The sequence below is a fragment of the Vigna unguiculata genome, chromosome 1 (assembly GCF_037176805.1).
Source record: "Vigna unguiculata cultivar grain cowpea cultivar isolate G323 ecotype 2 chromosome 1, ASM3717680v1, whole genome shotgun sequence".
Lineage (NCBI taxonomy): Eukaryota > Viridiplantae > Streptophyta > Magnoliopsida > Fabales > Fabaceae > Vigna > Vigna unguiculata.
Window position 1 is genome coordinate 20983826 of NC_140792.1, and position 13367 is coordinate 20997192.

The window sequence follows — 13367 nt, forward strand, 5'->3', positions numbered from 1 at the left end:
TATTTGAGGCATGAGGGACATGAAATGAAGTTGAAATCTATAACACCAAGACAAGCCAGTAAGGATCAACATAGGCTGAAGGAGAAAATAGAAAAAGAAGAAATATAAACTGCATAAGGAAGGGAAATTGAAGAAAAAGAAAAGGAAGAAAAGATAAAGATGATGGAAAAGGAAATAGAGAAACAAGGTGTTTAATCGAAGGCCACCCATGTTTAGTTGTATTCGTTTAGGAAAGCGACAACAATGTTGTAAGCCAAAGATTAGTGGAGAAAGTTTAGTTACCAACAAACTTCCATCCGAATCAAGCAAGGATCAAATTCATTACAGGACAATGTGTGAAAGAAGTATTATGTGATATTGCTCCCACGAACTCTTGTAATCTTCTTTTGAGATGGGCATGGCTTCATTTTAAAACGCTTAATCTTGATGAACGTTCCCTTTATTTGAGGTATGAGGGACATGAAATGAAGTTGAAATTTATGACACCAAGACAAGCCAGTAAGGATCAACATAGGCTGAAGGAGAAAATAGAAAAAGAAGAAATATTAACTGCAGAAGGAGGGGAAATTGAAGAAAAATAAAAGGAAGAAAAGATAAAGATGATGGAAAAGGAAGTAGAGAAACAAGGTGTTTAATCGAAGAACACCCATATTTAGTTGCATTCGTTTACAAAAGCGAACACAATGTTGTAAGCCAAAGATTGGTGGAGAAACTCTAGTTACGACGAAGCTTTCATCCGAATCAAGCAAGGATAAAATTCAGTACAGGACAATGTGTGAAAGAAGTATTATGTGACTTTGCTCCCACGAACTCTTGTCATCTTCTTTTGAGATGGGCATGGCTTAATTTTAAAATGCTCAATCTTGATGAACGTTCCGTTTATTTGAGGCATGAGGGACATGAAATGAAGTTGAAATTTATGACACCAAGACAAGTCGGTAAGGATCAACATAGGCTGAAGAAGAAAATAGAAAAAGAAAGAATAGAGAAAGAAGAAATATAAACTGCAGAAGGAAGGACAAGTGAAGAAAAAGAAAAGGAAGAAAAGATAAAGATGATGGAAAAGGAAATAGAGAAACAAGGTGTTTAATCGAAGGCCACCCATGTTTAGTTGCATTCGTTTACAAAAGAGACAACAATGTTGTAAGCCAAAGATTGGTGGAGAAAGTTCAATTACCAACAAGCTTCCATCCGAATCAAGCAAGGATCAAATTCATTACAGGACAATGTGTGAAGGAAGTATTATGTGATATTGCTCCCACGAACTCTTGTAATCTTCTTTTGAGATGGGCATGGCTTCATTTTAAAATGCTCAATCTTGATGAACGTTCCCTTTATTTGAGGCATGAGGGACATGAAATGAAGTTGAAATTTATGACACCAAGACAAGCCAGTAAGGATCAACATAGGCTGAAGGAGAAAATAGAAAAAGAAGAAATATAAACTGCAGAAGGAAGGGAAATTGAAGAAAAAGAAAAGGAAGAAAAGATAAAGATGATGAAAAAGGAAGTAGAGAAACAAGGTCTTTAATTGAAGACCACCCATGTTTAGTTGCATTCGTTTACGAAAGCGAACACAATGTTGTAAGCCAAAGATTGGTGGGGAAACTCTAGTTACCACGAAGCTTTCATCCGAATCAAGAAAGGATCAAATTCAGTACAGGACAATGTGTGAAAGAAGTATTATGTGATATTGCTCCCACGAACTCTTGTCATCTTCTTTTGAGATGGGCATGGCTTCATTTTAAAATACTCAATCTTGATAAACGTTCCCTTTATTTGAGGCATGAGGGACATGAAATGAAGTTGAAATTTATGACACCAAGACAAGCCGGTAAGGATCAACATAGGCTGAAGGAGAAAATAGAAAAAGAAGAAATATAAACTGCAGAAGGAAGGGAAATTGAAGAAAAAGAAAAGGAAAAAAAGATAAAGATGATGGAAAAGGAAGTAGAGAAACAAGGTCTTTAATTGAAGACCACCCGTGTTTAGTTGCATTCCTTTACGAAAGCGAACACAATGTTGTAAGCCAAAGATTGGTGGGGAAACTCTAGTTACCACGAAGCTTTCATCCGAATCAAGAAAGGATCAAATTCAGTACAGGACAATGTGTGAAAGAAGTATTATGTGATATTGCTCCCACGAACTCTTGTCATCTTCTTTTGAGATGGGCATGGCTTCATTTTAAAATACTCAATCTTGATAAACGTTCCCTTTATTTGAGGCATGAGAGACATGAAATGAAGTTGAAATCTATAACACCAAGACAAGCCAGTAAGGATCAACATAGGCTGAAGGAGAAAATAGAAAAAGAAGAAATATAAACTGCATAAGGAAGGGAAATTGAAGAAAAAGAAAAGGAAGAAAAGATAAAGATGATGGAAAAGGAAATAGAGAAACAAGGTGTTTAATCGAAGGCCACCCATGTTTAGTTGTATTCGTTTAGGAAAGCGACAACAATGTTGTAAGCCAAAGATTAGTGGAGAAAGTTTAGTTACCAACAAACTTCCATCCGAATCAAGCAAGGATCAAATTCATTACAGGACAATGTGTGAAAGAAGTATTATGTGATATTGCTCCCACGAACTCTTGTAATCTTCTTTTGAGATGGGCATGGCTTCATTTTAAAACGCTTAATCTTGATGAACGTTCCCTTTATTTGAGGTATGAGGGACATGAAATGAAGTTGAAATTTATGACACCAAGACAAGCCAGTAAGGATCAACATAGGCTGAAGGAGAAAATAGAAAAAGAAGAAATATTAACTGCAGAAGGAGGGGAAATTGAAGAAAAATAAAAGGAAGAAAAGATAAAGATGATGGAAAAGGAAGTAGAGAAACAAGGTGTTTAATCGAAGAACACCCATATTTAGTTGCATTCGTTTACAAAAGCGAACACAATGTTGTAAGCCAAAGATTGGTGGAGAAACTCTAGTTACGACGAAGCTTTCATCCGAATCAAGCAAGGATAAAATTCAGTACAGGACAATGTGTGAAAGAAGTATTATGTGACTTTGCTCCCACGAACTCTTGTCATCTTCTTTTGAGATGGGCATGGCTTAATTTTAAAATGCTCAATCTTGATGAACGTTCCGTTTATTTGAGGCATGAGGGACATGAAATGAAGTTGAAATTTATGACACCAAGACAAGTCGGTAAGGATCAACATAGGCTGAAGAAGAAAATAGAAAAAGAAAGAATAGAGAAAGAAGAAATATAAATTGCAGAAGGAAGGACAAGTGAAGAAAAAGAAAAGGAAGAAAAGATAAAGATGATGGAAAAGGAAATAGAGAAACAAGGTGTTTAATCGAAGGCCACCCATGTTTAGTTGCATTCGTTTGCAAAAGAGACAACAATGTTGTAAGCCAAAGATTGGTGGAGAAAGTTCAATTACCAACAAGCTTCCATCCGAATCAAGCAAGGATCAAATTCATTACAGGACAATGTGTGAAGGAAGTATTATGTGATATTGCTCCCACGAACTCTTGTAATCTTCTTTTGAGATGGGCATGGCTTCATTTTAAAATGCTCAATCTTGATGAACGTTCCCTTTATTTGAGGCATGAGGGACATGAAATGAAGTTGAAATTTATGACACCAAGACAAGCCAGTAAGGATCAACATAGGCTGAAGGAGAAAATAGAAAAAGAAGAAATATAAACTGCAGAAGGAAGGGAAATTGAAGAAAAAGAAAAGGAAGAAAAGATAAAGATGATGGAAAAGGAAGTAGAGAAACAAGGTCTTTAATTGAAGACCACCCATGTTTAGTTGCATTCGTTTACGAAAGCGAACACAATGTTGTAAGCCAAAGATTGGTGGGGAAACTCTAGTTACCACGAAGCTTTCATCCGAATCAAGAAAGGATCAAATTCAGTACAGGACAATGTGTGAAAGAAGTATTATGTGATATTGCTCCCACGAACTCTTGTCATCTTCTTTTGAGATGGGCATGGCTTCATTTTAAAATACTCAATCTTGATAAACGTTCCCTTTATTTGAGGCATGAGGGACATGAAATGAAGTTGAAATTTATGACAGCAAGACAAGCCGGTAAGGATCAACATAGGCTGAAGGAGAAAATAGAAAAAGAAGAAATATAAACTGCAGAAGGAAGGGAAATTGAAGAAAAAGGAAAGGAAGAAAAGATAAAGATGATGGAAAAGGAAGTAGAGAAACAAGGTCTTTAATTGAAGACCACCCATGTTTAGTTGCATTCGTTTACGAAAGCGAACACAATGTTGTAAGCCAAAGATTGGTGGGGAAACTCTAGTTACCACGAAGCTTTCATCCGAATCAAGCAAGGATAAAATTCAGTACAGGACAATGTGTGAAAGAAGTATTATGTGACTTTGCTCCCACGAACTCTTGTCATCTTCTTTTGAGATGGGCATGGCTTAATTCTAAAATGCTCAATCTTGATGAACGTTCCGTTTATTTGAGGCATGAGGGACATGAAATGAAGTTGAAATTTATGACACCAAGACAAGTCGGTAAGGATCAACATAGGCTGAAGAAGAAAATAGAAAAAGAAAGAATAGAGAAAGAAGAAATATAAACTGCAGAAGGAAGGACAAGTGAAGAAAAAGAAAAGGAAGAAAAGATAAAGATGATGGAAAAGGAAATAGAGAAACAAGGTGTTTAATCGAAGGCCACCCATGTTTAGTTGCATTCGTTTACAAAAGAGACAACAATGTTGTAAGCCAAAGATTGGTGGAGAAAGTTCAATTACCAACAAGCTTCCATCCGAATCAAGCAAGGATCAAATTCATTACAGGACAATGTGTGAAGGAAGTATTATGTGATATTGCTCCCACGAACTCTTGTAATCTTCTTTTGAGATGGGCATGGCTTCATTTTAAAATGCTCAATCTTGATGAACGTTCCCTTTATTTGAGGCATGAGGGACATGAAATGAAGTTGAAATTTATGACACCAAGACAAGCCAGTAAGGATCAACATAGGCTGAAGGAGAAAATAGAAAAAGAAGAAATATAAACTGCAGAAGGAAGGGAAATTGAAGAAAAAGAAAAGGAAGAAAAGATAAAGATGATGGAAAAGGAAGTAGAGAAACAAGGTCTTTAATTGAAGACCACCCATGTTTAGTTGCATTCGTTTACGAAAGCGAACACAATGTTGTAAGCCAAAGATTGGTGGGGAAACTCTAGTTACCACGAAGCTTTCATCCGAATCAAGAAAGGATCAAATTCAGTACAGGACAATGCGTGAAAGAAGTATTATGTGATATTGCTCCCACGAACTCTTGTCATCTTCTTTTGAGATGGGCATGGCTTCATTTTAAAATACTCAATCTTGATAAACGTTCCCTTTATTTGAGGCATGAGGGACATGAAATGAAGTTGAAATTTATGACACCAAGACAAGCCGGTAAGGATCAACATAGGCTGAAGGAGAAAATAGAAAAAGAAGAAATATAAACTGCAGAAGGAAGGGAAATTGAAGAAAAAGAAAAGGAAAAAAAGAGAAAGATGATGGAAAAGGAAGTAGAGAAACAAGGTCTTTAATTGAAGACCACCCATGTTTAGTTGCATTCGTTTACGAAAGCGAACACAATGTTGTAAGCCAAAGATTGGTGGGGAAACTCTAGTTACCACGAAGCTTTCATCCGAATCAAGAAAGGATCAAATTCAGTACAGGACAATGTGTGAAAGAAGTATTATGTGATATTGCTCCCACGAACTCTTGTCATCTTCTTTTGAGATGGGCATGGCTTCATTTTAAAATACTCAATCTTGATAAACGTTCCCTTTATTTGAGGCATGAGGGACATGAAATGAAGTTGAAATTTATGACACCAAGACAAGCCAGTAAGGATCAACATAGGCTGAAGGAGAAAATAGAAAAAGAAGAAATATAAACTGCAGAAGGAAGGGAAATTGAAGAAAAAGAAAAGGAAGAAAAGATAAAGATGATGGAAAAGGAAGTAGAGAAACAAGGTCTTTAATTGAAGACCACCCATGTTTAGTTGCATTCGTTTACGAAAGCGAACACAATGGTGTAAGCCAAAGATTGGTGGGGAAACTCTAGTTACCACGAAGCTTTCATCCGAATCAAGAAAGGATCAAATTCAGTACAGGACAATGTGTGAAAGAAGTATTATGTGATATTGCTCCCACGAACTCTTGTCATCTTCTTTTGAGATGGGCATGGCTTCATTTTAAAATACTCAATCTTGATAAACGTTCCCTTTATTTGAGGAATGAGGGACATGAAATGAAGTTGAAATCTATAACACCAAGACAAGCCAGTAAGGATCAACATAGGCTGAAGGAGAAAATAGAAAAAGAAGAAATATAAACTGCATAAGGAAGGGAAATTGAAGAAAAAGAAAAGGAAGAAAAGATAAAGATGATGGAAAAGAAAGTCGAGAAACAAGGTGTTTAATCGAAGGCACCCATGTTTAGTTCCATTCGTTTACGAAAGCGACATCAATGTTGTAAGCAAAAGATTGGTGGAGAAAGTTCAGTTACCAACAAGCTTCCATCCGAATCAAGCAAGGATCAAATTCATTATAGGACAATGTGTGAAAGATGTATTATGTGATATTGCTCCCACGAACTCTTGTCATCTTCTTTTGAGATGGGCATGGCTTCATTTTAAAATACTCAATCTTGATAAACGTTCCCTTTATTTGAGGCATGAGGGACATGAAATGAAGTTGAAATCTATAACACCAAGACAAGCCAGTAAGGATTAACATAGGCTGAAGGAGAAAATAGAAAAAGAAGAAATATAAACTGCATAAGGAAGGGAAATTGAAGAAAAAGGAAAGGAAGAAAAGATAAAGATGATGGAAAAGGAAGTAGAGAAACAAGGTCTTTAATTGAAGACCACCCATGTTTAGTTGCATTCGTTTACGAAAGCGAACACAATGTTGTAAGCCAAAGATTGGTGGGGGAAACTCTAGTTACCACGAAGCTTTCATCCGAATCAAGCAAGGATAAAATTCAGTACAGGACAATGTGTGAAAGAAGTATTATGTGACTTTGCTCCCACGAACTCTTGTCATCTTCTTTTGAGATGGGCATGGCTTAATTCTAAAATGCTCAATCTTGATGAACGTTCCGTTTATTTGAGGCATGAGGGACATGAAATGAAGTTGAAATTTATGACACCAAGACAAGTCGGTAAGGATCAACATAGGCTGAAGAAGAAAATAGAAAAAGAAAGAATAGAGAAAGAAGAAATATAAACTGCAGAAGGAAGGACAAGTGAAGAAAAAGAAAAGGAAGAAAAGATAAAGATGATGGAAAAGGAAATAGAGAAACAAGGTGTTTAATCGAAGGCCACCCATGTTTAGTTGCATTCGTTTACAAAAGAGACAACAATGTTGTAAGCCAAAGATTGGTGGAGAAAGTTCAATTACCAACAAGCTTCCATCCGAATCAAGCAAGGATCAAATTCATTACAGGACAATGTGTGAAGGAAGTATTATGTGATATTGCTCCCACGAACTCTTGTAATCTTCTTTTGAGATGGGCATGGCTTCATTTTAAAATGCTCAATCTTGATGAACGTTCCCTTTATTTGAGGCATGAGGGACATGAAATGAAGTTGAAATTTATGACACCAAGACAAGCCAGTAAGGATCAACATAGGCTGAAGGAGAAAATAGAAAAAGAAGAAATATAAACTGCAGAAGGAAGGGAAATTGAAGAAAAAGAAAAGGAAGAAAAGATAAAGATGATGGAAAAGGAAGTAGAGAAACAAGGTCTTTAATTGAAGACCACCCATGTTTAGTTGCATTCGTTTACGAAAGCGAACACAATGTTGTAAGCCAAAGATTGGTGGGGAAACTCTAGTTACCACGAAGCTTTCATCCGAATCAAGAAAGGATCAAATTCAGTACAGGACAATGCGTGAAAGAAGTATTATGTGATATTGCTCCCACGAACTCTTGTCATCTTCTTTTGAGATGGGCATGGCTTCATTTTAAAATACTCAATCTTGATAAACGTTCCCTTTATTTGAGGCATGAGGGACATGAAATGAAGTTGAAATTTATGACACCAAGACAAGCCGGTAAGGATCAACATAGGCTGAAGGAGAAAATAGAAAAAGAAGAAATATAAACTGCAGAAGGAAGGGAAATTGAAGAAAAAGAAAAGGAAAAAAAGAGAAAGATGATGGAAAAGGAAGTAGAGAAACAAGGTCTTTAATTGAAGACCACCCATGTTTAGTTGCATTCGTTTACGAAAGCGAACACAATGTTGTAAGCCAAAGATTGGTGGGGAAACTCTAGTTACCACGAAGCTTTCATCCGAATCAAGAAAGGATCAAATTCAGTACAGGACAATGTGTGAAAGAAGTATTATGTGATATTGCTCCCACGAACTCTTGTCATCTTCTTTTGAGATGGGCATGGCTTCATTTTAAAATACTCAATCTTGATAAACGTTCCCTTTATTTGAGGCATGAGGGACATGAAATGAAGTTGAAATTTATGACACCAAGACAAGCCAGTAAGGATCAACATAGGCTGAAGGAGAAAATAGAAAAAGAAGAAATATAAACTGCAGAAGGAAGGGAAATTGAAGAAAAAGAAAAGGAAGAAAAGATAAAGATGATGGAAAAGGAAGTAGAGAAACAAGGTCTTTAATTGAAGACCACCCATGTTTAGTTGCATTCGTTTACGAAAGCGAACACAATGGTGTAAGCCAAAGATTGGTGGGGAAACTCTAGTTACCACGAAGCTTTCATCCGAATCAAGAAAGGATCAAATTCAGTACAGGACAATGTGTGAAAGAAGTATTATGTGATATTGCTCCCACGAACTCTTGTCATCTTCTTTTGAGATGGGCATGGCTTCATTTTAAAATACTCAATCTTGATAAACGTTCCCTTTATTTGAGGCATGAGGGACATGAAATGAAGTTGAAATTTATGACACCAAGACAAGCCGGTAAGGATCAACATAGGCTGAAGGAGAAAATAGAAAAAGAAGAAATATAAACTGCAAAAGGAAGGGAAATTGAAGAAAAAGGAAAGGAAGAAAAGATAAAGATGATGGAAAAGGAAGTAGAGAAACAAGGTCTTTAATTGAAGACCACCCATGTTTAGTTGCATTCGTTTACGAAAGCGAACACAATGTTGTAAGCCAAAGATTGGTGGGGAAACTCTAGTTACCACGAAGCTTTCATCCGAATCAAGAAAGGATCAAATTCAGTACAGGATAATGTGTGAAAGAAGTATTATGTGATATTGCTCCCACGAACTCTTGTCATCTTCTTTTGAGATGGGCATGGCTTCATTTTAAAATACTCAATCTTGATAAACGTTCCCTTTATTTGAGGAATGAGGGACATGAAATGAAGTTGAAATCTATAACACCAAGACAAGCCAGTAAGGATCAACATAGGCTGAAGGAGAAAATAGAAAAAGAAGAAATATAAACTGCATAAGGAAGGGAAATTGAAGAAAAAGAAAAGGAAGAAAAGATAAAGATGATGGAAAAGAAAGTCGAGAAACAAGGTGTTTAATCGAAGGCACCCATGTTTAGTTCCATTCGTTTACGAAAGCGACATCAATGTTGTAAGCAAAAGATTGGTGGAGAAAGTTCAGTTACCAACAAGCTTCCATCCGAATCAAGCAAGGATCAAATTCATTATAGGACAATGTGTGAAAGATGTATTATGTGATATTGCTCCCACGAACTCTTGTCATCTTCTTTTGAGATGGGCATGGCTTCATTTTAAAATACTCAATCTTGATAAACGTTCCCTTTATTTGAGGCATGAGGGACATGAAATGAAGTTGAAATCTATAACACCAAGACAAGCCAGTAAGGATTAACATAGGCTGAAGGAGAAAATAGAAAAAGAAGAAATATAAACTGCATAAGGAAGGGAAATTGAAGAAAAAGGAAAGGAAGAAAAGATAAAGATGATGGAAAAGGAAGTAGAGAAACAAGGTCTTTAATTGAAGACCACCCATGTTTAGTTGCATTCGTTTACGAAAGCGAACACAATGTTGTAAGCCAAAGATTGGTGGGGAAACTCTAGTTACCACGAAGCTTTCATCCGAATCAAGCAAGGATAAAATTCAGTACAGGACAATGTGTGAAAGAAGTATTATGTGACTTTGCTCCCACGAACTCTTGTCATCTTCTTTTGAGATGGGCATGGCTTAATTCTAAAATGCTCAATCTTGATGAACGTTCCGTTTATTTGAGGCATGAGGGACATGAAATGAAGTTGAAATTTATGACACCAAGACAAGTCGGTAAGGATCAACATAGGCTGAAGAAGAAAATAGAAAAAGAAAGAATAGAGAAAGAAGAAATATAAACTGCAGAAGGAAGGACAAGTGAAGAAAAAGAAAAGGAAGAAAAGATAAAGATGATGGAAAAGGAAATAGAGAAACAAGGTGTTTAATCGAAGGCCACCCATGTTTAGTTGCATTCGTTTACAAAAGAGACAACAATGTTGTAAGCCAAAGATTGGTGGAGAAAGTTCAATTACCAACAAGCTTCCATCCGAATCAAGCAAGGATCAAATTCATTACAGGACAATGTGTGAAGGAAGTATTATGTGATATTGCTCCCACGAACTCTTGTAATCTTCTTTTGAGATGGGCATGGCTTCATTTTAAAATGCTCAATCTTGATGAACGTTCCCTTTATTTGAGGCATGAGGGACATGAAATGAAGTTGAAATTTATGACACCAAGACAAGCCAGTAAGGATCAACATAGGCTGAAGGAGAAAATAGAAAAAGAAGAAATATAAACTGCAGAAGGAAGGGAAATTGAAGAAAAAGAAAAGGAAGAAAAGATAAAGATGATGGAAAAGGAAGTAGAGAAACAAGGTCTTTAATTGAAGACCACCCATGTTTAGTTGCATTCGTTTACGAAAGCGAACACAATGTTGTAAGCCAAAGATTGGTGGGGAAACTCTAGTTACCACGAAGCTTTCATCCGAATCAAGCAAGGATAAAATTCAGTACAGGACAATGTGTGAAAGAAGTATTATGTGACTTTGCTCCCACGAACTCTTGTCATCTTCTTTTGAAATGGGCATGGCTTAATTCTAAAATGCTCAATCTTGATGAACGTTCCGTTTATTTGAGGCATGAGGGACATGAAATGAAGTTGAAATTTATGACACCAAGACAAGTCGGTAAGGATCAACATAGGCTGAAGAAGAAAATAGAAAAAGAAAGAATAGAGAAAGAAGAAATATAAACTGCAGAAGGAAGGACAAGTGAAGAAAAAGAAAAGGAAGAAAAGATAAAGATGATGGAAAAGGAAATAGAGAAACAAGGTGTTTAATCGAAGGCCACCCATGTTTAGTTGCATTCGTTTACAAAAGAGACAACAATGTTGTAAGCCAAAGATTGGTGGAGAAAGTTCAATTACCAACAAGCTTCCATCCGAATCAAGCAAGGATCAAATTCATTACAGGACAATGTGTGAAGGAAGTATTATGTGATATTGCTCCCACGAACTCTTGTAATCTTCTTTTGAGATGGGCATGGCTTCATTTTAAAATGCTCAATCTTGATGAACGTTCCCTTTATTTGAGGCATGAGGGACATGAAATGAAGTTGAAATTTATGACACCAAGACAAGCCAGTAAGGATCAACATAGGCTGAAGGAGAAAATAGAAAAAGAAGAAATATAAACTGCAGAAGGAAGGGAAATTGAAGAAAAAGAAAAGGAAGAAAAGATAAAGATGATGGAAAAGGAAGTAGAGAAACAAGGTCTTTAATTGAAGACCACCCATGTTTAGTTGCATTCGTTTACGAAAGCGAACACAATGTTGTAAGCCAAAGATTGGTGGGGAAACTCTAGTTACCACGAAGCTTTCATCCGAATCAAGAAAGGATCAAATTCAGTACAGGACAATGCGTGAAAGAAGTATTATGTGATATTGCTCCCACGAACTCTTGTCATCTTCTTTTGAGATGGGCATGGCTTCATTTTAAAATACTCAATCTTGATAAACGTTCCCTTTATTTGAGGCATGAGGGACATGAAATGAAGTTGAAATTTATGACACCAAGACAAGCCGGTAAGGATCAACATAGGCTGAAGGAGAAAATAGAAAAAGAAGAAATATAAACTGCAGAAGGAAGGGAAATTGAAGAAAAAGAAAAGGAAAAAAAGAGAAAGATGATGGAAAAGGAAGTAGAGAAACAAGGTCTTTAATTGAAGACCACCCATGTTTAGTTGCATTCGTTTACGAAAGCGAACACAATGTTGTAAGCCAAAGATTGGTGGGGAAACTCTAGTTACCACGAAACTTTCATCCGAATCAAGAAAGGATCAAATTCAGTACAGGACAATGTGTGAAAGAAGTATTATGTGATATTGCTCCCACGAACTCTTGTCATCTTCTTTTGAGATGGGCATGGCTTCATTTTAAAATACTCAATCTTGATAAACGTTCCCTTTATTTGAGGCATGAGGGACATGAAATGAAGTTGAAATTTATGACACCAAGACAAGCCAGTAAGGATCAACATAGGCTGAAGGAGAAAATAGAAAAAGAAGAAATATAAACTGCAGAAGGAAGGGAAATTGAAGAAAAAGAAAAGGAAGAAAAGATAAAGATGATGGAAAAGGAAGTAGAGAAACAAGGTCTTTAATTGAAGACCACCCATGTTTAGTTGCATTCGTTTACGAAAGCGAACACAATGGTGTAAGCCAAAGATTGGTGGGGAAACTCTAGTTACCACGAAGCTTTCATCCGAATCAAGAAAGGATCAAATTCAGTACAGGACAATGTGTGAAAGAAGTATTATGTGATATTGCTCCCACGAACTCTTGTCATCTTCTTTTGAGATGGGCATGGCTTCATTTTAAAATACTCAATCTTGATAAACGTTCCCTTTATTTGAGGCATGAGGGACATGAAATGAAGTTGAAATTTATGACACCAAGACAAGCCGGTAAGGATCAACATAGGCTGAAGGAGAAAATAGAAAAAGAAGAAATATAAACTGCAAAAGGAAGGGAAATTGAAGAAAAAGGAAAGGAAGAAAAGATAAAGATGATGGAAAAGGAAGTAGAGAAACAAGGTCTTTAATTGAAGACCACCCATGTTTAGTTGCATTCGTTTACGAAAGCGAACACAATGTTGTAAGCCAAAGATTGGTGGGGAAACTCTAGTTACCACGAAGCTTTTATCCGAATCAAGAAAGGATGAAATTCAGTACAGGCCAATGTGTGAAAGAAGTATTATGTGATATTGCTCCCACGAACTCTTGTCATCTTCTTTTGAGATGGGCATGGCTTCATTTTAAAATACTCAATCTTGATAAACGTTCCCTTTATTTGAGGAATGAGGGACATGAAATGAAGTTGAAATCTATAACACCAAGACAAGCCAGTAAGGATCAACATAGGCTG